The following is a 23,333-nucleotide window of genomic DNA, read 5'->3' as shown; positions in this document are numbered from 1 at the left end:
AAAGTGTGCGGAAAGAAGAGAATGTCACGACCACAAAGGAATCGAACCTTCAATCTTCTGATCCGAAATCAGACTCGTTCTACAATCGTACGTGACCTGATAACTATGACACTAATCTCTCTCTCTCTCTCTCTCTCTCTCTCTCTCTCTCTCTCTCTCTCTCTCTCTCTCTCTCTCTCTCTCTCTCTCTCTCTCTCTCTCTCTCTCTCTCTCTCTCTCTCTCTCCATCTTCAAAATTCAATAGTAATGGCTTTAAATTTCCAAAGTACATTCAAGCTAAATTTCTCTTTAGTTAACCAATGGGGATTAGCCCTAGCACAGACAGCACAGTTAGTCAGGATAGCGGAGTGGTCTAAGGCGCCAGACTCAAGAGTGATCTCTATCCCCAAAAGCTGGGTGTTCTGGTCTCCAAATGGAGGCGTGGGGTTCAAATCCCACTTCTGACAGCTGCTTTTTGTGTCTTTTACTGACCAGTCTGTCTAAACATTTGTAAAACCCTTTCAGCATGTGTCCATTTTTTTCAAAAAGTATGACGAATACTAAGCATGTTAATATTTTTTTCGAAAAGTGTGCAGAAAGAGATTGCCCCGACCACGAAGGAACTCGAACCCTCAATCTTCTGATCCGAAGTCAGACACCTTATCCATTAGGCCACGCGGTCTACACATTAACATTTTTTTGTTCTCTATCGTGATTCCGTGGCCAAGATAAATATGTTGACATTCTAGAATCTTTTTCTGTCCGTCAAGAGTTACACTCTCTGCACAATCTCCTTTCGTTCGTTGCAGACTGTGATCTGTCTAATTTTTATATTGCTTGTTGTGGGCACCAAGAACAGTGCTCTCTGATTCCTCCCGTATGACTCTACACCCATCGTAGATGAACTGGCCTCCAACGGGAGGTGTGCGTTCAAATCTTACTTCTGACCACTCTATTTTTTTGGTTTGTTAAAGGTGTTTGGTTGCTTTACAGCTGTATAACAGATTTTATTTTCTCTAAATTTTCGTAACGAACTCTAAGCATATTTACATTTTTTAGAAAAGTGTGGAAAAGTGTGCGGAAAGAAGAGAATGTCACGACCACGAAGGGAATCGAACCTTCAATCTTCTGATCCGAAATCAGACTCGTTCTACAATCGTACGTGACCTGATAACTATGACACTAATCTTCTCTCTCTCTCTCTCTCTCTCTCTCTCTCTCTCTCTCTCTCTTCTCTCTCTCTCTCTCTCTCTCTCTCTCTCTCTCTCTCCTCTCTCTCTCTCTCTCTCTCTCTCTCTCTCCATCTTCAAAATTCAATAGTAATGGCTTTAAATTTCCAAAGTACATTCAAGCTAAATTTCTCTTTAGTTAACCAATGGGATTTAGCCCTAGCACGGACAGCACAGTTAGTCAGGATAGCCGAGTGGTCTAAGGCGCCAGACTCAAGAGTGATCTCTTTCCCCAAAAGCTGGGTGTTCTGGTCTCCAAATGGAGGCGTGGGTTCAAATCCCACTTCTGACAGCTGCTTTTTGTGTCTTTTACTGACCAGTCTGTCTAACATTTGTAAAAACCCTTTCAGCATGTGTCCATTTTTTTCAAAAAGTATGTGGAATGAGTTTGCCACGACCACGAAGGGACTCAAACCCTCAATCTTCTGATCCGAAGTCAGACGCCTTATCCATTAGGCCACGCGGTCTACACATTAACATTTTTTGTTCTCTATCGTGATTCCGTGGCCAAGATAAATATGTTGACATTCTAGAATCTTTTTCTGTCCGTCAAGAGTTACACTCTCTGCACAATCTCCTTTCGTTCGTTGCAGACTGTGATCTGTCTAATTTTTATATTGCTTGTTGTGGGCACCAAGAACAGTGCTCTCTGGATTCCTCCCGTATGACTCTTCACCCATCGTAGGATGAACTGGCCTCCAACGGGAGGTGTGCGTTCAAATCTTACTTCTGACCACTCTATTTTTTTTGGTTTGTTAAAGGTGTTTGGTTGCTTTACAGCTGTATAACAGATTTTATTTTTCTAAATTTTCGTAACGAACTCTAAGCATATTTACATTTTTAGAAAAGTGTGGAAAAGTGTGCGGAAAGAAGAGAATGTCACGACCACGAAGGGAATCGAACCTTCAATCTTCTGATCCGAAATCAGACTCGTTCTACAATCGTACGTGACCTGATAACTATGACACTAATCTCTCTCTCTCTCTCTCTCTCTCTCTCTCTCTCTCTCTCTCTCTCTCTCTCTCTCTCTCTCTCTCTCTCTCTCTCTCTCTCTCTCTCTCTCTCTCTCTCTCTCTCTCTCTCCATCTTCAAAATTCAATAGTAATGGCTTTAAATTTCCAAAGTACATTCAAGCAAAATTTCTCTTTAGTTAACCAATTGGGATTAGCCCTAGCGTGCACAGCGCAGTTAGTCAGGATGGCCGAGTGGTCTCTTTCCCCAAAAGCTGGGTGTTCTGGTCTCCAAATGGAGGCGTGGGTTCAAATCCCACTTCTGACAGCTGCTTTTTGTGTCTTTTACTGACCAGTCTGTCTAAACATTTGTAAAACCCTCTCAGCATGTATCCATTTTTTTCAAAAAGTATGTGGAAAGAGTTTGCCACGACCACGAATGGACTCGAACCCTCAATCTTCTGATCCGAAGTCAGACGCCTTATCCATTAGGCCACGCGGTCTACGCATTAACTGTTTTTGTTCTCTATCGTGCTTCCGTGGTCAAGATAAATATGTTGACATTCTAGAATCTTTTTCTGTCCGTCAAGAGATACTCTCTGCACAATCTCCTTTTGTTCCAGACTTTGATATGTCTTATTTTTATATTGCTTGTTGGTGGGCCCCAAGAACAGTGTTCTCTGATTCCTCCCGTATGACTCTTCCCCCATGGTAGGAATAACTGGCCCTCCAACGGAAGGTGTGGGTTCAAATCTTACTTCTGTTCGCTCAATTTTTTTTTTAGTTTAGGGTGTTTGGTTACTTAACAGCTGTATAACAGATCTTATTTGCCTATATTTTCGCAACGAATACTAAGCATGTTAATATTTTTTCAAAAAGTGTGCAGAAAGAGATTGCCACGACCACGAAGGGACTCGAACCCTCAATCTTCTGATCCGAAGTCAGACGCCTTATCCATTAGGCCACGCGGTCTACACATTAACATTTTTTTTTTCTCTATCGTGATTCCGTGGCCAAGATAAATATGTTGACATTCTAGAATCTTTTTCTGTCCGTCAAGAGTTACACTCTCTGCACAATCTCCTTTCGTTCGTTGCAGACTGTGATCTGTCTAATTTTTATATTGCTTGTTGTGGGCACCAAGAACAGTGCTCTCTGATTCCTCCCGTATGACTCTACACCCATCGTAGGATGAACTGGCCTCCAACGGGAGGTGTGCGTTCAAATGTCACGACCACGAAGGGAATCGAACCTTCAATCTTCTGATCCGAAATCAGACTCGTTCTACAATCGTACGTGACCTGATAACTATGACACTAATATCTCTCTCTCTCTCTCTCTCTCTCTCTCTCTCTCTCTCTCTCTCTCTCTCTCTCTCTCTCTCTCTCTCTCTCTCTCTCTCTCTCTCTCTCTCTCTCCATCTTCAAAATTCAATAGTAATGGCTTTAAATTTCCAAAGTACATTCAAGCAAAATTTCTCTTTAGTGAACCAATTGGGATTAGCCCTAGCGTGCACAGCGCAGTTAGTCAGGATGGCCGAGTGGTCTAAGGCGCCAGACTCAAGAGTGATCTCTTTCTCCAAAAGCTGGGTGTTCTGGTCTCCAAATGGAGGTGTGGGTTCAAATCCCACTTCTGACAGCTGCTTTTTGTGTCTTTTACTGACCAGTCTGTCTAAACATTTGTAAAACTCTCTCAGCATGTGTCCATTTTTTTCAAAAAGTATGTGGAAAGAGTTTGCCATGACCACGAAGGGACTCAAACCCTCAATCTTCTGATCCGAAATCAGACGCCTTATCCATTAGGCCACGCGGTCTACACAATAACTGTTTTTGTTCTCTATCGTGCTTCCGTGGTCAAGGTAAATATGTTGACATTCTAGAATCTTTTTCTGTCCGTCAAGAGTTACACTCTCTGCACAATCTCCTTTCGTTCGTTGCAGACTGTGATCTGTCTAATTTTTATATTGCTTGTTGTGGGCACCAAGAACAGTGCTCTCTGATTCCTCCCGTATGACTCTTCACCCATCGTAGGATGAACTGGCCTCCAACGGGAGGTGTGCGTTCAAATCTTACTTCTGACCACTCTATTTTTTTTGGTTTGTTAAAGGTGTTTGGTTGGTTTACAGCTGTATAACAGATTTTATTTTTCTAAATTTTCGTAACGAACTCTAAGCATATTTACATTTTTTAGAAAAGTGTGGAAAAGTGTGCGGAAAGAAGAGAATGTCACGACCACGAAGGGAATCGAACCTTCAATCTTCTGATCCGAAATCAGACTCGTTCTACAATCGTACGTGACCTGATAAATATGACACTAATCTCTCTCTCTCTCCCTCCCTCCCTCCCTGTCCCTCTCTCTCTCTCCATCTTCAAAATTCAATAGTAATGACTTTAAATTTCCAAAGTACATTCAAGCAAAATTTCTCTTTAGTTAACCAATTGGGATTAGCCCTAGCGTGCACAGCGCAGTTAGTCAGGATGGCCGAGTGGTCTAAGGTGCCAGACTCAAGAGTGATCTCTTTCCCCAAAAGCTGGGTGTTCTGGTCTCCAAATGGAGGCGTGGGTTCAAATCCCACTTCTGACAGCTGCTTTTTGTGTCTTTTACTGACCAGTCTGTCTAAACATTTGTAAAAGCTTCTCAGCATGTGTCCATTTTTTTCAAAAAGTATGTGGAAAGAGTTTGCCACGACCACGAAGGGACTCGAACCCTCAATCTTCCGATCCGAAGTCAGACGCCTTTCCCATTAGGCCACGCGGTCTACACTTACACGGAAGCACGATGGAGCACAAAAAAAGTTAATGTGCATACCGCTTAGAATTATCACCAAAAAGGTCTCTGTCTCATCAGACCAGAGAATCTTATTTTGTCATAGTCTGGGAGTCCTTCTTGTGTTTTTTAGCAAACTCTATGCGGGCTTTCATATGTCTTTCACTGAGGAGAGGCTTCTGTTGGGCCACACTGCCATAAAGGCCTGACTGATGGAGGGATGCAATGATAGTTGATTTTCTGGAACTTTCTCCCATCTCCCTACTGCATCTCTGGAGCTCAGCCACAGTGATCTTGGGGTTCTTCTTTACTTCTCTCACTAAGGCTCTTCTCCCACAATTGCTTAGTTTGGCTGGGCGGCTAGGTCTAGGAAGACTTCTGGTGGTCCCAAACTTCCATTTATGGATTATAGAGGCCACTGTGCTCTTAGGAACCTTGAGTAGTGCAGAAATTCTTTTGCCACCTTGGTCCGATCTGTGCCTTGCTACAATTCTGTCTCTGTGCTCCTTGGCCAGTTCCTTTGACCTCATGATTCTCATTTGGTCTGACATACACTGTGAGGTCTTATATAGACAGGTGTGTGCCTTTCCAAGTCAAGTCCTATCAGTTTATTTAAACACAGCTGGCCTCCAAAGGAGTAGAACCATCTCAAGGAGGATCACAATGAAAAGGACAGCATTTGACTTAAATATGAGTGTTTGAATAAAGGGTTTGAATATTTATGACCATGTGATATTTCAGTTTTTCTTTTTTACTAAATTTGCAAAAATTACTACGGTTCTGTTTTTTAGTCAAGATGGGGTGAAGAGTACATTAATGTGAAAGAAATGACCTTTTTTGAATTTACTAAATGGCTGCAATGAAACAAAGAGTGAAAAATTTAAAGGGGTCTGAATACTTTCCATACCCACTGTAAATTAATAATCAGTATTTATTTGCTGAGATAGTGTGCCTGCATAACAATATGAGCCCAAATGATTTTGATTAGGAAATGGGAGCCTCGTGTCTGCACAAAAATAGTATCCCAAACAATTTTGATTAGGAAATGTGATTTCCTGACTGCAACACAGTATTAACCCAAACGATTTTGGATTAGGAAATGGGGGCTGGTGCCTGCACACCAATATTAGCCCAAACAATTTTGATTAGGAAATGGGGCCTGGTGCCTGCACAACACTATTAGCCCAAACGATTTTGATAAGGAAATGGTGCCTGCACACTAGTAGCCCAAACAATTTTGATAAGGAAACACAGGTATTATATACCTGGTAATGTGTTTTTTCATGAGACATGACGGCACCACGAGAGGGGATCCGCCCATCAAGGACAGGAAACCTTCAAGATAAAAGGGGCGGCTCCTCTCTCCACATCAGTTGTTTTACAGAGTACGAGAGGAACTCCGCTGGTTAGTGTACTGTCATGATCTCTGCAGGCAGAGATCATAGCAAGCCTATAGAGGGACAAGCTCTCGGAAGATGGAACTATACTGACCATGAACTAAGCCTGCCGCGCAACTAGAAATAGCCAGGTAGCATTTCCTATTTATCGCTAGATGCCCAGCTCTGGCCTAAGACCTAAATAGCTAGCAGAGGGAAATATAAGACCTGGCTCACCTCTAGAGAAATATTCCAAAGAAGACAGTAGCCCCCCACATATAATGACGGTGAGTTCAGATGAAACAACAAACGCAGCAGGAAAATAGTCTTAGCAAATTTGAGGTCCGCTTACTAGATAGCAGAAGACAGATAGTATACTTTCATGGTCAGCAGAAAAACACTAACAAAACACCATCCAGAGATTACCTTAAACTCTGGCATTAACTCATAACGCCAGAGTAGCAATCCCTGATCAACGAGAGCTTTCCAGACACAGTAACAAAACTTCAGCTGTGAACTGGAACAAATAGGCAAAACAAAACATGGACAAAAGTCCAACTTATCAAGTAGTTGTCTAGAAGCAGGAACAAGCACTGAGAGGCATCAGATAACATTGTTGACCGGCAAGAAACCACCAGAGAAATGAGCTTAAATAGCGACACCCACTACTGATGGAACCAGGTGAAACAGGAAAGAGGATGACAAGTCCAATTCCACAAGCGGCCACCGGGGGAGCCCAGAATCCAAATTCACAACAGTACCCCCCCCTCAAGGAGGGGGCACCGAACCCTCACCAGATCCACCAGGGCGACCAGGATGAGCCCTATGGAAGGCACGAACAAGATCAGAAGCATGAACATCAGATGCATTGACCCAAGAATTATCCTCCTGGCCGTAACCCTTCCAGTTGACCAGATACTGGAGTTTCCGTCTGGAAACACGAGAGTCCAAAATTTTCTCCACAACGTACTCCAACTCACCCTCAACCAACACCGGAGCAGGAGGCTCAACTGAAGGTACAACAGGTACCTCATACCTGCGCAATAACGACCGATGAAAAACGTTATGAATGGAAAAGGACGCAGGGAGGTCCAAACGGAAAGAAACAGGATTAAGAATCTCCAATATTCTATAAGGGCCGATGAACCGAGGTTTAAACTTAGGAGAAGAGACCCTCATAGGGACAAAACGAGAAGACAACCACACTAAATCTCCAACACAAAGCCGAGAACCAACACGACGATGACGGTTGGCAAAACGCTGAGTCTTCTCCTGGGACAACTTCAAATTGTCCATAACCTGCCCCCAGATGTGATGCAATCTCTCCACCACCGCATCCACTCCAGGACAATCCGAGGATTCCACCTGACCGGAGGAAAATCGAGGGTGAAACCCCGAATTACAGAAAAACGGGGACACCAAGGTGGAAGAACTGGCCCGATTATTGAGGGCGAACTCTGCCAATGGCAAAAAAGCAACCCAATCATCCTGGTCAGCAGAGACAAAACACCTCAGATATGTCTCAAGGGTCTGATTAGTCCGCTCGGTCTGGCCATTAGTCTGAGGGTGAAAAGCAGATGAAAAAGACAAATCTATGCCCATCCTAGCACAGAATGCCCGCCAAAATCTAGACACAAATTGGGTACCTCTGTCAGAAACAATATTCTCAGGAATACCGTGCAATCGGACAACATTCTGAAAAAACAGAGGAACCAACTCAGAAGAAGAAGGCAACTTGGGCAGAGGAACCAAATGGACCATTTTAGAGAAACGGTCACAGACCACCCAGATGACAGACATCTTCTGGGAAACAGGCAGATCTGAAATAAAATCCATCGAGATGTGTGTCCAAGGCCTCTTAGGAATAGGCAAGGGCAACAGCAGTCCGCTAGCCCGAGAACTACAAGACTTGGCCCGAGCACAAACGTCACATGACTGCACAAAGACTCGCACATCTCGTGACAGGGAAGGCCACCAGAAGGATCTTGCCACCAAATCCCTGGTACCAAAAATTCCGGGATGACCTGCCAATGCAGAAGAATGTACCTCAGAGATGACTCTGCTGGTCCAATCATCCGGAACAAACAGTCTATCAGGCGGACAACGATCCGGTCTATCCGCCTGAAACTCTTGCAAGGACCGCCGCAGATCAGGAGAAACGGCCGACAAAATTACTCCCTCCCTAAGGATACCTGTGGGTTCAGAATTACCAGGAGAGTCCGGGTCAAAACTCCTAGAAAGGGCATCTGCCTTAACATTCTTAGAACCCGGTAGGTATGACACCACAAAATTAAAGCGAGAAAAAAATAAAGACCAGCGCGCCTGTCTAGGATTCAGGCGTCTGGCAGTCTCAAGATAAATCAAATTTTTGTGGTCAGTCAATACCACCACCTGATGCCTAGCCCCCTCGAGCCAATGGCGCCACTCCTCAAACGCCCACTTCATGGCCAAAAGCTCCCGATTCCCAACATCATAATTCCGCTCTGCGGGCGAAAATTTGCGAGAAAAGAAGGCACAAGGCCTAATGACGGAGCAGTCGGAACCTTTCTGCGACAACACTGCCCCAGCTCCGATCTCCGAAGCGTCAACCTCAACCTGAAAAGGCAGATTCACATCAGGCTGACGCAACACAGGGGCAGAGGCAAAACGGCGCTTAAGCTCCTGAAAGGCCTCTACAGCATGAGGGGACCAATTAGCAACATCAGCGCCTTGTCTGGTCAAATCAGTCAGTGGTTTAACGACATCCGAAAAACCAGCAATAAATCGGCGGTAAAAGTTGGCAAAGCCCAAAAATCTCTGAAGACCCTTAAGAGAGGAGGGCTGAGTCCAGTCACAAATAGCTTGCACCTTGACGGGATCCATCTCAATGGAAGAGGGAGAAAAAATATACCCCAAAAAGGAAATTTTCTGGACCCCAAAAACGCACTTAGACCCCTTCACACATAAAGAATTAGACCGCAGAACCTGAAAAACTCTCCTGACCTGCTGGACATGAGAGTCCCAGTCATCAGAAAAAATCAGAATATCATCCAGATATATTATCATAAATTTATCCAGAAAATCGCGGAAAATATCATGCATAAAAGACTGGAAAACTGAAGGGGCATTAGAAAGACCAAAAGGCATGACCAAATACTCAAAGTGGCCCTCGGGCGTATTAAATGCGGTCTTCCACTCATCCCCCTGCCTGATCCGCACCAAATTATACGCCCCACGAAGATCAATTTTAGAGAACCACTTAGCACCCTCTATACGAGCAAACAAATCAGTAAGCAATGGCAATGGGTATTGATACTTAACAGTGATCTTATTCAGAAGCCGATAATCAATACATGGTCTCAAAGAGCCGTCTTTTTTTGAGACAAAGAAAAACCCAGCTCCCAAGGGAGAAGAAGATGGACGAATATGTCCCTTTTCCAAAGACTCCTTTATATATTCCCGCATAGCAGCATGTTCCGGCACAGACAAATTAAACAAACGACCCTTTGGATATTTACAACCCGGTATCAAATCTATGGCACAATCGCACTCACGGTGCGGAGGTAACGACCCAAGCTTGGGTTCGTCAAAGACGTCTTGATAATCAGAGAGGAACTCAGGGACTTCAGAGGGAATGGACGACGAAATAGAAACCAAAGGTACGTCCCCATGAATACCCCTACATCCCCAGCTCAACACAGACATTGCTCTCCAGTCCAAGACTGGGTTGTGAGACTGCAACCATGGCAATCCCAGTACCAAATCGTCATGTAAATTATACAGCACCAGGAAACGAATAATCTCCTGGTGATCCGGATTGATACGCATGGTTACTTGTGTCCAGTATTGTGGTTTATTATTAGCCAATGGGGTGGAGTCAATCCCCTTCAGAGGAATAAGAGTCTCCAAAGGCTCTAAATCAAAACCACAACGATTGGCAAAGGACCAATCCATAAGACTCAGAGCGGCGCCAGAGTCAACATAGGCGTCCGTGGCAATGGATGACAAAGAACAAATCAGGGTTACAGACAAAATAAACTTAGACTGAATGGTGCCAATGGAAACAGACTTATCAAGCTTCTTTGTACGCCTAGAGCATGCTGATATAACATGAGTAGAATCCCCACAATAGAAACACAATCCATTCTTCCGTCTAAAATTCTGTCGCTCGCTCCTGGACAGAATTCTATCACACTGCATACTTTCTGGCGTCTTTTCCATAGACACCGCCAGATGGTGCACCGGTTTGCGCTCCCGCAGACGCCTATCAATCTGAATAGCCATTGTCATGGACTCATTCAGACCTGCAGGCAAAGGGAACCCCACCATAACATCCTTAACGGCATCAGAGAGACCTTCTCTGAAAGTTGCCGCCAAGGCGCACTCATTCCACTGAGTAAGCACAGACCATTTACGGAATTTTTGGCAGAAAACTTCAGCTTCGTCTTGCCCCTGAGATAGTGCCATCAAAGTTTTTTCTGCCTGAAGTTCCAAATGAGGTTCCTCATAAAGCAAGCCCAAGGCCAGAAAAAACGCATCCACATCGCGTAACGCAGGATCCCCTGCTGGCAATGAGAAGGCCCAATCTTGAGGGTCACCCCTGAGCAAGGAAATCACAATCCTAACCTGCTGAGCAGGGTCTCCAGCTGAACGAGACTTCAGGGACAAATAAAGCTTACAATTATTTCGGAAATTCTGGAAGCTAGCTCTATTCCCTGTGAAGAACTCCGGCAAAGGAATTCTCGGCTCAGATACCGGAGCATGTACCACAAAATCTTGTAAATTTTGTACTTTCGTGATGAGATTATTCAAACCCGCAGTTACACTCTGGAGATCCATTATTGTCAGGTGCACACAGAGCATACAGAGATTAGGAGGAGAGAGAGAAAAAAGACTGCAGCAAGGCAGACTGGAGGAAAAAAAAAAAAAAATTCCAGCAGACTTCTTATAACTCTCCTTTCTCAACCTGGGTCTTTAACACTTTATTGGCCGGTCAAACTGTCATGATCTCTGCAGGCAGAGATCATAGCAAGCCTATAGAGGGACAAGCTCTCGGAAGATGGAACTATACTGACCATGAACTAAGCCTGCCGCGCAACTAGAAATAGCCAGGTAGCATTTCCTATTTATCGCTAGATGCCCAGCTCTGGCCTAAGACCTAAATAGCTAGCAGAGGGAAATATAAGACCTGGCTCACCTCTAGAGAAATATTCCAAAGAAGACAGTAGCCCCCCACATATAATGACGGTGAGTTCAGATGAAACAACAAACGCAGCAGGAAAATAGTCTTAGCAAATTTGAGGTCCGCTTACTAGATAGCAGAAGACAGATAGTATACTTTCATGGTCAGCAGAAAAACACTAACAAAACACCATCCAGAGATTACCTTAAACTCTGGCATTAACTCATAACGCCAGAGTAGCAATCCCTGATCAACGAGAGCTTTCCAGACACAGTAACAAAACTTCAGCTGTGAACTGGAACAAATAGGCAAAACAAAACATGGACAAAAGTCCAACTTATCAAGTAGTTGTCTAGAAGCAGGAACAAGCACTGAGAGGCATCAGATAACATTGTTGACCGGCAAGAAACCACCAGAGAAATGAGCTTAAATAGCGACACCCACTACTGATGGAACCAGGTGAAACAGGAAAGAGGATGACAAGTCCAATTCCACAAGCGGCCACCGGGGGAGCCCAGAATCCAAATTCACAACAGTGTACACATAAATAATACATCTTATACGGTTCTATTCACCGATACCCCAGGGAGTGTATAATACAAATAATGCTAATAATGCACCCAACTAATGACGTGGGAATATAAGGGTGCCGTCATGTCTCATGAAAAAACACATTACCAGGTATGTAATACCTGTGTTTTTCCATCATACATGACGGCACCACGAGAGAGTTACAGAGATTTGTTTTCTCTTCTATGGAGGGATCACTGCTTGTAACACTCTTCTCCCAAATGTGAGATCAGAGGTAGCAGATAGGTCTAGTCTATAATGTTTAAAAAATGTAGACGGAGAGGACCAAGTGGCCGCCTTACAGATTTGGTCGATGGTAGCATCTGCTCTCTCCGCCCACGACGTCGCCATGGCCCTTGTGGAGTGGGCTTTCAGACCCTGTGGAACAACCCTGCCTGCACTACTATATGCTAGAATAATGGCCTCTCTCACCCATCTAGCTATAGTCTGTTTTGAGGCTTTAAGGCCCTTCCTTGACCCCTGGAATGAAACAAATAAAGCCCTCTGCTTCCTCCAGGATTTTGTCACCTCTAAATACTGTAGGATACATCTCCTGACATCTAGGCAATGGAGCCTCTCCTCTTTCTTGTTACTAGGATTGGGAGAGAAAGAGGGTAGGATTATATCCTGAGCTCTATGGAATCTCGATACCACTTTGGGGAGATATGCCGGATCTAATTTTAATACAACCCTATCGTCCATAATTTGTGTGTAAGGGGGGTCAGCCAACAACGCGTGTAAATCCCCCACTCTACGGGCCGATGTAAGTACCACTAACAAAGCTGTTTTTAATGTTAGTATTTTATCTGAAGTTGTATTTAACGGCTCAAAGGGGCTTTCTGTCAGAGCTGTCAACACTAAATTTAGATCCCGTGGTGGAGGAGTAGAGTCAGCTCTACTACAGGCTCGGATAAACCTCGCCACCCACCTATTGCTTGCCAGGTCACAGTTGAATAGGGCTGCTAAGGCTGAAATGTGTACTTTGAGGGTACTAACAGCTAACCCCAGATCTAAGCCCTTTTGCAGGAACTCCAGTATTGCCACTATCGGGACCTCCCCTTCCCGTATTGGCCCTGAGCTGGAGAGGAATTTCTTCCATAGTCTCCCATAGATCTTGGTCATTACTGGTTTTCTGCTGCTGAGCAAGGTGGATATTAACCCAGCTGAGAACCCTTCTTGCTCTAGTAACGACCGCTCAAATGCCAGGCTGTCAAATGAAGCCCGGAGTTCTGCGGGTGGTTGAAGGGACCCTGCGTTAGAAGGTCCTGGTCTTCCGGGAGAACCCACGGGTCCGTCACTGACATCACTCTCAGCCTGTAAAACCACAGTCTTTTCGGCCAGAAGGGAGCTATCACAATTACCCTGGCCTTGTCCTTCCTGATCTTCCTCAGAACTGCTGGAACTAGACATAATCGGTGGGAAGGCATACAGGAGTCCTCACGTCCATTCTATACTGAAGGCGTCTACTGCCAACGGCCTGTCTGCTGGGTTTAGGGAGCAGATTCTTTGAACTTTCTTGTTGGCTTTTGAGGCAAAGAGGTCTGCCCTGGGTCTTCCCCACATGTGTACTATCTGATGAAAAACTGACTTTTTTAGGGACCATTTCCCCTTGCCTCAAGTGGTTCCTGCTTAAAAAGTCTGCCTTTATACTGTCCACACCTCGAATATGCAGGGCCGATAATGACAGGAAATGCCTTTCGGCTAGAGACATGAGTCTTCTGGTTATGTGCATCAGTGACCGAGAACGGGTTCCCCCCTGGTGGTTCACGTATGTGACCGCTGTCCGGTTGTCCGATAGGACCCTCACATGATGCCCTGTCAAGTGTGGAAGTAATCTCTCTAGCGCCTTTTCTATTGCTAGGAGTTCCCACTCGTTTGAGGATAGATTTTTCTCCTCTTGAGCCCAGGGATCTTGGACCCATAGCGTGTCTGAGTAAGCTCCCCACCCCCATGGACTGGCATCCGTTGTGATCACTTTGGAGGCTGTATATGTCCAGGGGACTCCTCTCGGAGATGACTCTATCTGTAACCACCACCTGAGCGACTGGAGTACAGAGAGTGGTAGAATGAACTTCTGCTCTAGCTGCCCCTGAAGTTCCAGGTCGTTCTGCAGCACACACCACTGCAGTTCTCTTGCATGGAACTGGGCCCATTTTACTGCCAGTATGCAGGAGGTTAGGGACCCTAACACCGACATGGCTCTTCTTAAAGTCATCTCTGGCTTTTTTAAAGTGGTCATAATCATCTGTTTGATTTTTTCCTCTTTTTCGTCTGGGAGGCGACACTCCTGTGCCAGAGTCTACTGTTATCCCCAGGAAATTCTGAACCATAGCTGGCTCTAGTTTTGATTTCTTGAGGTTTAGTTGCCATCCCAGTGTCTGTAGAGTGTCCATCCCTATCCTGACCTGCTCCTGACAGTGAGAAAAGTTCTTCCCCACTATCAGGAAGTCGTCCAAGTAGGGTATTATCAGAGTGTCTTTTTCTCTGAGATGTGCTGTGACCTCTGCAATCAGCTTTGTAAATACCCGTGGGGCTGTTGCTATCCCAAAGGGCAGAGCCCTGTACTGAAAGTGACGCAACTGGGACCCCATCTGAACTGCCACTCTGAGAAACCGACGGTCTTGTTGTCTGATTGGGACATGATAATAAGCGTCCTTGAGGTCGAGGATGGACATGTAACACTGGGGATATAGAAGTTTCACCGCTGATTTTATGGTCTCCATCTTGAATGATGGTATTACAAAAAATTTGTTGAGGCCTTTTAAATTTATTATTGTCCTCCAAGAGTTGTCCGGTTTTTTTATGAGAAAAAGGAGGGGAATAAAATCCTTCCCTCCTTTCCTCTATAGGAACTTCTTCCAAGATGTGCTTGTCTAGGAGTGATGTTACTTCCCCCTCCAGACTGTCTTGTTTCTCTTGGGAGGACTGTACCGGAGTCTGCATATATCTTTTTGGAGGCCAGTGGTGGAATTTTAGTTTTAGGCCTAATCCTACGGTCTGCCGGATCCATATGCTGGATGAGATCCTCTCCCAGGCTGGAAGGAAGTGAGAGAGCCTCCCTCCCACCTGAGAAGGACCGTCACTGGGAGGGTTTTTTGGTGTCTTTGGGGGACTTGCCAAAATAGAAGCCCTTTCCTCCCCTGGGTTGCTTGTCCAGGTTGCTCCTGTCTCAGTCTCTGTACTGCTGCATTCGGAATTTTTGGCCTCTCCGAAAGGAGCGACGAAAGGGCTGAAATGGCTGTTTTGGAAAGTTTTTCTTTTTATCACCGGCTTTCTCCAATACCTCGTCTAATGCCGGTCCGAACAGGAAGTTCCCCTCACAAGGCAAAGAGCAAAGCTTCATCTTTGCCTGAGTATCTCCTGGCCAGCATTTAAGCCATACGGCACGGCGTCCTGTGTTGGCTAAAGCTGCTGATTTTGCCACCAGCCTAGCCGAGTCTGCTGATGCTTCAGCTAGAAACACAGCCGCTGCTCTCATGGTTGGTATTGCCTCCAGGATAGCTTCTCTGGGAACTTTTTGCTCTACCTGTTCCTCCAAGTTGTCTATCCAGATTTTAAGGGATCTGGCTACACAAGTGGCCGCGATAGCTGGCCTTAGTGCTCCTGCTGAGGCTTCCCATGCTGTCTTCAGGGAACTGTCCACCTTCCTATCCAGAGGTTCTTTTAGAGAACCTAGGTCCTCGAATGGCAGGGAGGATTTCCTGGCAACTTTGGAGACCGCCACATCAATTTTTGGGGCTCTGTCCCAAGATGAGGACGCCTCCTCTTCAAAAGGATACCTTCTTTTTAGGGAGGTGGTTATTTGGGATCTCTTTTCTGTTTTTTGCCATGGCGGATCTGGCTCTTTTCACTTGAGCGAGATCGCCTCTCCTGCACCTCTTGCTGTGGCATCAAATGCTCTGGTGAAAAGCTCTCCATTATACACACCACCACGTAACAAGAGCAGTCACCTTCAACCTGACACCTGGTTTAGTGACACAGGGCAGCACATCTGACTTGTTTAAATAGATTCACTCCCCTTTTTTTTTTTTTTTTATGGATCACCTGGTTGATCCTGCCTTTTACTGGTCGCTTCAAAATTCAGGTGTATGATCGCACCTGTCATGAATGATTACCTGGTTGATCGTGCCTGCACCACTTCCGGTGCTCCTATAAGCAATAAAACACTTGGTTGATCCTGCCGCCGCAAGCGCAACGCCTGCGCTGTATAATCATGTCAGAGCGCGCACCCGGCAACCACTTCCGGTGCGCGCTATTAGAGCCACCATTTACCTGGCTGATCCTGCCGGCTGCCGAGTGCGACGCTTGCGCAGCAAAGTGATACTTGAGGTCGCACCCGGCAACCACTTCCGGTGCGCGCTCCCATTTACCTGGTTGATCCTGCCATCTGAATACCACCAGCGGCCTGCGTGCGCACCCGGACTTACTTCCGGTGCGCGCTGCTGAACTGTGCTCCAGGCGCGCATCACTTCCGGTGTGCACCGCCTTTTTCGATCCCCCTGCCCCTTAGCTCCTTACAAGTGTTTCGAGTGCTACCACCGGGTAATGTGCGCACGTGCGTACCTCCTGCCGGCTGGAGGGAGGCTCGCAGTGCTGACTTCGGTGTCCACGCCACGGATGCCCTTCAGGAAGACAGCAGCACTTACCCTCAGCGTCCCTCGCCAGACACTGCTCCATGCTTCTCCCTTCTCAGGTACCGACCAGGAAGGAGGGGAGGGAGGGAGGGGGAGACCTGCACTTCATGCACGACAGGGAGGGCCCCAATACCTCCGAGGAGCTTACCTAGCCCAGGCACCGATGTGCCTCACGGGCTGCATGGCCACCAGTAGTCAACAGAGGGGCACCATAAAGTGACCCCGTGGACAGCAGGATTTTAAAATCGACAGGGGGGAGAGCGCCACCTGCCATCCCCGTGGATAATTTTCACCCGGGGCGTTCGCCTCGCGGGCTGTGGCCATGCTTCGCTCAGGGGGGGCATGGTATACATGGCCCCAGGGGCGAATACGGGTACCTGGTGACGGGTGCAGCAGACCAGCGCCTGCCCAAATCCACCCGACCCAGGCATCCTCTTCTGTCTTCATCAGACGTCCTCCATCTTGAGGGTTCCCCGTCAAGGACAGGAAACCAACTGATGTGGAGAGAGGAGCCGCCCCTTTTATCTTGAAGGTTTCCTGTCCTTGATGGGCAGATCCCCTCTCTCGTGGTGCCGTCATGTATGATGGAAAAATGTGGACTCCTGTTTGCACAACACTATTAGCACAAACTAGTTAGATGCTTAGATGCTGGAAGGTCGATTTCACACAGGACAGAATCCTAACTATATGACAACTTGCAGCAGCAGCCTCTCTGTGCTGTTTCACTGACAAAATGGTGCCAGTAAAACAACATGTCCGCTTTTTATATGGATCCGGCAGCCAATAACAAAAGCCCTTGTGTCTGGATGTCGTGGATTGTTTCTACGCCCTCATTGGCTGCTGGAATCTACACACATTAAGTTAAGTAGAAAAATAAATAAAACTCCACCGCTCTTCTGACCTCTCCCTACCCCATCTCCTCATAAAACATGTCCGCCCAGCTCATCATACAGCACCACTATCCTAGCTGAAGTCCCAAGAAAAGTATTAGTGAAAATGTGATTATTTACCAAACCGTGCCCGAAATTTGCAGATTTTGAGGGAAAACGCTCGAGAATCCGAATGAGCTACGTTTGTGCCGAATTTGAGATTGGCGAACATTTTCCAAACAAGTTCACTTCTCAACTCATCACTTCTAATTTATCAAAGATTTACTCTATCATATTTGGCATACAGAAATTTTTCCTCCATACGGTACATCAGGATGAAAATAATATTGATATATGCACACCAGCTTTCTGGAGGCTGATCACCATATTAATTAAACCCTTGCACCATAGATAGCACACTTTTTCTTTGGAAACATCGGAAAACAACATGTGGTCTGACTTGCCATGTTTGTATTCCATGTGGCACAAAACGGTTAAGGTGAGCTGTTTACACGAGACACGAGTACTCATTACTAATATTTTAGTCACTTCTGAATTAACAAGCATTAATTGAATTCCATTCCCTCCGGAGAGGAATATGTAAGACTGGAGTGAATGTGTATTTTTACATAGTGGATGAAATCAGGAAGATAATTATTATGTTTGGTCAGGAACAGAAGAGCCTGGATAATCATTATGATTACATTTCCATGGTGGCTGACATCCCACAGGACATAACCTGTTGCTCATAAATATAGATTGCTGTTCTAGGGAAGATAATTAATCTTTTGCTTTAAAATCATTATTTTTAACATTATACAAGTAAATACTGTATATTGCATATAGATACTTTGCAATGTCAGTAATTGCAAACCATTGCCACCTGCCAGTATGGTGCAGATCCTAGATAAAGCTTTGAACCTGGAGGTTAGTGTAGAAGTCACATGCAAATCAGGCAGGAAGTGCATTTGGGGTGTGTTAACTGCTCCTTCCAACTGCACTGACGCCCCCAGTGCACTTCGAGGCTGAGTTGCATATGGCTTCTATATTTGATTTCTCATAACACATCCTTATGTCACGCGAACTCAATGCCCAATAATTACTGACGTCACTCTTGGATGTGTCAATGCAGTTCTGACTTCCTCTTGATGTCGGATTCATCCATAGGAATGGAGAGTGGATCCCACGCTGATTGGGCACTGGGCTCACCTAACATAGCATTGTGATGCGAGCTCCGAGAGAGCGAGGTCCGACATGACTGGAATGGCACAGGAGGTTAATATAGGGGTTATTATTTTACTGGTGGACACATGCGGATTGGTACAAGGTTGTTCAAGTAGTGGACAACCCCTTTAATGCATTTCCGTGTGGCCAATAGATTATATGGCCTAGAACTCATCTAGTGAGCTAATGTAATCCAAAAGGTGTTTTGGGGTTTGTGTTACATGCAATAAAGATGAGCAAATCTGACAAAATTCGAACTCGAATACCCCAAAATGGTGTGCATAGTCTACCCTATCTGGGTTGTTGTGACACGTGACCCCGGCGTCTAATCAGCGGTGACGTCACTGTTCCCGCATTTAGACAAAGAACATGAAGAGGATGTCCGGGCTGCAGCTGATCTCTCACTTCCTCTTCCTGCTCAATTCGACAGGTGGCGGGCAAAGTGACGGCAGAGCTGATTGAGCGCCGGCATCACAACAACAGCACAGAAAGCCCGGGGAGACAGAGTGCCAACACCGAGGGAACAGCGCCAGCACGGGAGGAGAGTATAGGCTTTATTATTTTATGAGGGGTATGACAAGAAATAGTGTACAACTAACGTACCATGGCTAAGAGAAAACATCAGATGTGCTGATTTTAAATACCCCCTTTCATTGTTTGTTTAAAAGGACTTCAATGCCATGAAGAGTCCACCATCTTTTTTTTCTTCAGTTTTAGGATACCCATTTATTTTAACCACTATAAGCTGTATTGTGGTGTTTTTAGCTCAATCGTTGCCTGTTCCCTTTAAAGACACCAAATAAATCACATTGTGCATGTTCCTTCTTTTGCGCTGTGTGGAACTTCTTCATCCCATATTATCGGAGATCCAATATGGAGGCAGTGGAGACATTTGCAATTCCGGCTTTTAATGCAGATTTGCTGGTCTTTATATTATCCACTAAATAAATGCCGTCCAATCTGCAGGCCCCATGTTATAGAGGAGGGAGAGCCGAGCAGATTGATATATAGTTATGGGAGAAAAGATTCAGTATAACCCGAGTTTTCGTTATTTAAAGAATTATTTGAAGAACTTTTTAATAAAGGGTGAATTGCAAAGTTGCTTCCTATTCCAAGCACTTTAAAAATATCATCCTAAAAGGGTGAAATTGCAAAGGGGTTATTTTGTTTCATCATTCGGATTTTTCATATTTATGCAGCATTTTAAATGAAAGAACACAATGACATTTTGTCGATGCCGCTCCAAAAGAACCAAAATTAATAAATTAAAATACAACAATGCCAATTCCAAGAAATGGTGTAATTCTCTTTATATTTGTTACAAGTATTAAGTACTTTCTGTTTGCATTGTCTATAGCGGATACATATAAGACATAAAAAGGAGTATAAAAGAGTACAAGATGGAAATATCTCACAATAACAATTTGTCATCCTCTTACATTTTATTTTTACCGATATACAAGAACATTGCATTTGGTAAACTATATATATATATCATACGAACAAAAAGCACAGAGTAATCGATCAGCCTATGGGGCTACATACATCTGTAAACATACCCTACAAAAAAAAAATGGTTGTATTGCCACAAAGTAGATTACATAACCGCAAAATAAATTACATACATAATTCTCATTACTGACTTGTAATGATCCTTGGTGAACGGGACAAGCCGCTGAGTCCGAGGGCTCAGGGACACAAGCACATTATGGCAGCGTACAACCTCCGAGCTGTGCTGCGCCATAATATGGCACCCATACAGTGCTACAGGGCATTACTTTTCCATATTTCTCAATTTTCATATGGATGCATTTTCAGGATACCCAAAGTATTTACAAGCAAGGTGCAAATATGCAGTAACTCTAAAAAGCCAACAGGACGATACAAATTGGCTAGGTTACTGTAGTTTCCAGTCAAGATTGTACTGCACAGAATGCATTTTTTTTTTTTTTTTTAGATAAACGGTTCACATATGCCATGATTTCCGATCCTATGATTGTAAATAAAGAAGCACTCCTCCTCCTAGCAAAGTTTTTATGCTCTTAATGTATTGCAGGCATAGTATATAGAACGGTGTACTTACAATTGCTCATTTTGCCTTTCTACCCAGATAATTCTTCTCCATTAGGTCTATGACATCACGTGATTAGAAACTGACTAGCTGAATCCTTCTAACCTATGTAGATACAGGAGATCAATTTTCCTAGCATGAGTCATCAGTCACTGCAAAAGTCCCTGGCAGGGGGGAGGAGTTGAAAAAGAGGATGACTCATGCAGGGAAAAAAGGGACTTCTTGTTTCTACTTAGAAAGTAAAAGCATCCAGCTAGTCCGTTTTTAACCCCTTTCTGACCTCGGACGGGATAGTACGTCCCAGGTCAGATCCCCCTCTTTGATGCAGGGCTCCGCGGTGAGCCCGCATCAAAGCCGGGACATGTCAGCTGTTTTGAACAGCTGACATGTGCCCGCAATAGCGGCGGGTGAAATCGCGATTCACCCGCTGCTATTAACTAGTTAAATGCCGCTGTCAAACGCAGACAGCGGCATTTAACTGGCGCTTCCGGATGGAAATGAGCGCATCGCCGACCCAGTCACATGATCGGGGGTCAGCGATGCTTCTGCATTGTAACCATAGAGGCCCTTCAGACCTCTATGGTTACTGATCACCGGTAGCTATGAGCGCCACCCTGTGGTCGGCGCTCATAGCACACCTGCATTTCTGCTGCATAGCAGCGATCTGATGATCGCTGCTATGTAGCAGAGGCGATCGAGTTGTGCCAGCTTCTAGCCTCCCATGGAGGCTATTGAAGCATGGCAAAAGTAAAAAAAAAAAATATATGTGAAAAAAATAAAAAAAAATATAAAAAAAGTTTAAATCACCCCCCTTTCGCCCCATTCAAAATAAATCAATAATAAAAAAACAAAACAAACCTACACATATTTGGTATCGCCGCGTTCAGAATCGCCCGATCAATAAAAAAAAAAAGCATTAACCTGATCTCTAAACGGCGTAGTGACAAAAAAATAAAAAATCGAAACGCCAGAATTACTTTTTTTGGTCGCTGCAACATTGCATTAAAATGCAATAACGGGCGATTAAAAGAACGTATCTGCACCAAAATGGTATCATTAAAAACACCAGCTCGGCACGCAAAAAATAAGCCCTCAACCGACCCCAGATCACGAAAAATGGAGACACGCCGAGTATCGGAAAATGTCGCAATTTTTTTTTTTTTTTTTTTTTTTTAGCAAAGTTTGGAATTTTTTTTCACCACTTAGATAAAAAATAACCTAGTCATGTTAGGTGTCTATGAAGTCGTACTGACCTGGAGAATCATAATGGCAGGTCAGTTTTAGCATTTAGTGAACCTAGCAAAAAAGCCAAACAAAAAAAAAAGTGTGGGACTGCACTTTTTTTGCAATTTCACCGCACTTGGATTTTTTTTTCCCGTTTTCTAGTGCACGACATGCTAAAACCAATGATGTCGTTCAAAAGTACAACTTGTTTCGCAAAAAATAAGCCTTCACATGGCCAAATTGACGGAAAAATTAAAAAAAAAAGTTATGGCTTTGGGAAGGAGGGGAGCAAAAAACGAACACGGAAAAATGGAAAATCCCAAGGTCATGGAAGAGGTTAATCATGTGATATAGTCCTAATGGAAAAGAGAAGAATTAGCTGGGTATAAAGGAAAAATGAGCAATTGTGGGGAGGGGGGAGGGAGAGGGAGAAAGGGAGGACGAGTGCATCTTTAAGGAGATCAATATCATTCCATGTAAACTATGTAAAATTAAAGCCTTAAGAACAAACAAAAACACGATTGTCTACGTTGGCTCATCCTGATACTACAAGGCTGGATAACACAAGATGATGAGAAGGAGACACAGTTCTCCACGCTAATTTGTAACTCATAATTCACAATTTTCAATTGCATTCCTGGTTAGTACCTCGTCTGCATGTTTAAAACAGTTTTGCTTCCAACATGGAAGATCGCTTTATCAAAAATTTAGATGCACAGAAAATTAAAATTTGCAAACATTAACTTGCAAAATTGGAATGGAAAACAAATTTCTTTAAAAAATTTAAGTGCAATACCTCAAGTCAAAGTCAGCCCAATTCCAGTCTAAAGTCACTAAAGGATTTAGATTAGGCTTGGGCCTAAATATACCCTTTACCAAATTTCCTAATACTATGCCCCAAAGTAACGGCATTTCCTTTAAGTGCAAACGTTTTCTTATTATCTCAGCAAATAGAAAGCATAGACTGTCCTACTTGTGGATAAGGAGATTTTACTATGAACCCAAAATATCCCTGTAGGGGATTTGAAGCTGGTATTATACATAATACATAAGACTACCTCTTTATTTCAGAATAAGCAGTCCTGTGCGAGTACATGAGGAATAACACTTTTTGTGGCTATTTTGTAACTTGTACCCTCCACTTTCCCCCCTCGACTAGAAGCCTCAGTGGCTCCTCTTCCCCACTCCTCTCTCCATAGACTTCTATAGGCAGCAGTTGTCATTTGATCCCTTCCCAGAGACAGATTTCCACAATTTTGATTGTAAATGACTATTGCTGG

The 23,333-nt window shown here is 44.5% G+C and overlaps 10 non-coding genes across 10 annotated transcripts; 4 read left to right on the top strand and 6 right to left on the bottom strand.

Annotated features, from left to right (window-relative positions):
* The first annotated feature begins 333 nt into the window (after positions 1-333).
* TRNAL-CAA (transfer RNA leucine (anticodon CAA)) lies at positions 334-446 on the top strand. Its single transcript has 2 exons — positions 334-371; positions 400-446. It is a non-coding gene; the product is annotated as a tRNA-Leu (tRNA).
* A 142-nt stretch (positions 447-588) lies between these two features.
* On the bottom strand, positions 589-661 carry TRNAR-UCG (transfer RNA arginine (anticodon UCG)). The gene has a single exon. It is a non-coding gene; the product is annotated as a tRNA-Arg (tRNA).
* A 727-nt stretch (positions 662-1,388) lies between these two features.
* Positions 1,389-1,500, top strand: TRNAL-CAA (transfer RNA leucine (anticodon CAA)). The gene is made up of 2 exons: positions 1,389-1,426; positions 1,455-1,500. It is a non-coding gene; the product is annotated as a tRNA-Leu (tRNA).
* A 102-nt stretch (positions 1,501-1,602) lies between these two features.
* On the bottom strand, positions 1,603-1,675 carry TRNAR-UCG (transfer RNA arginine (anticodon UCG)). The gene has a single exon. It is a non-coding gene; the product is annotated as a tRNA-Arg (tRNA).
* Positions 1,676-2,588: 913 nt separating this feature from the next.
* TRNAR-UCG (transfer RNA arginine (anticodon UCG)) lies at positions 2,589-2,661 on the bottom strand. Its single transcript has one exon. It is a non-coding gene; the product is annotated as a tRNA-Arg (tRNA).
* Positions 2,662-3,057: 396 nt separating this feature from the next.
* Positions 3,058-3,130, bottom strand: TRNAR-UCG (transfer RNA arginine (anticodon UCG)). The gene has a single exon. It is a non-coding gene; the product is annotated as a tRNA-Arg (tRNA).
* Positions 3,131-3,684: 554 nt separating this feature from the next.
* On the top strand, positions 3,685-3,796 carry TRNAL-CAA (transfer RNA leucine (anticodon CAA)). Its single transcript has 2 exons — positions 3,685-3,722; positions 3,751-3,796. It is a non-coding gene; the product is annotated as a tRNA-Leu (tRNA).
* Positions 3,797-3,898: 102 nt separating this feature from the next.
* TRNAR-UCG (transfer RNA arginine (anticodon UCG)) lies at positions 3,899-3,971 on the bottom strand. The gene has a single exon. It is a non-coding gene; the product is annotated as a tRNA-Arg (tRNA).
* Positions 3,972-4,629: 658 nt separating this feature from the next.
* Positions 4,630-4,741, top strand: TRNAL-CAA (transfer RNA leucine (anticodon CAA)). Its single transcript has 2 exons — positions 4,630-4,667; positions 4,696-4,741. It is a non-coding gene; the product is annotated as a tRNA-Leu (tRNA).
* A 102-nt stretch (positions 4,742-4,843) lies between these two features.
* On the bottom strand, positions 4,844-4,916 carry TRNAR-UCG (transfer RNA arginine (anticodon UCG)). Its single transcript has one exon. It is a non-coding gene; the product is annotated as a tRNA-Arg (tRNA).
* Positions 4,917-23,333: the final 18,417 nt, after the last annotated feature.

This window comes from Ranitomeya variabilis, chromosome 2, assembly GCF_051348905.1.
Source record: "Ranitomeya variabilis isolate aRanVar5 chromosome 2, aRanVar5.hap1, whole genome shotgun sequence".
Classification (NCBI taxonomy): domain Eukaryota; kingdom Metazoa; phylum Chordata; class Amphibia; order Anura; family Dendrobatidae; genus Ranitomeya; species Ranitomeya variabilis.
The sequence above is the reverse complement of the archived record's forward strand: the minus strand, read 5'-3'. Positions and strand labels throughout refer to the sequence as shown.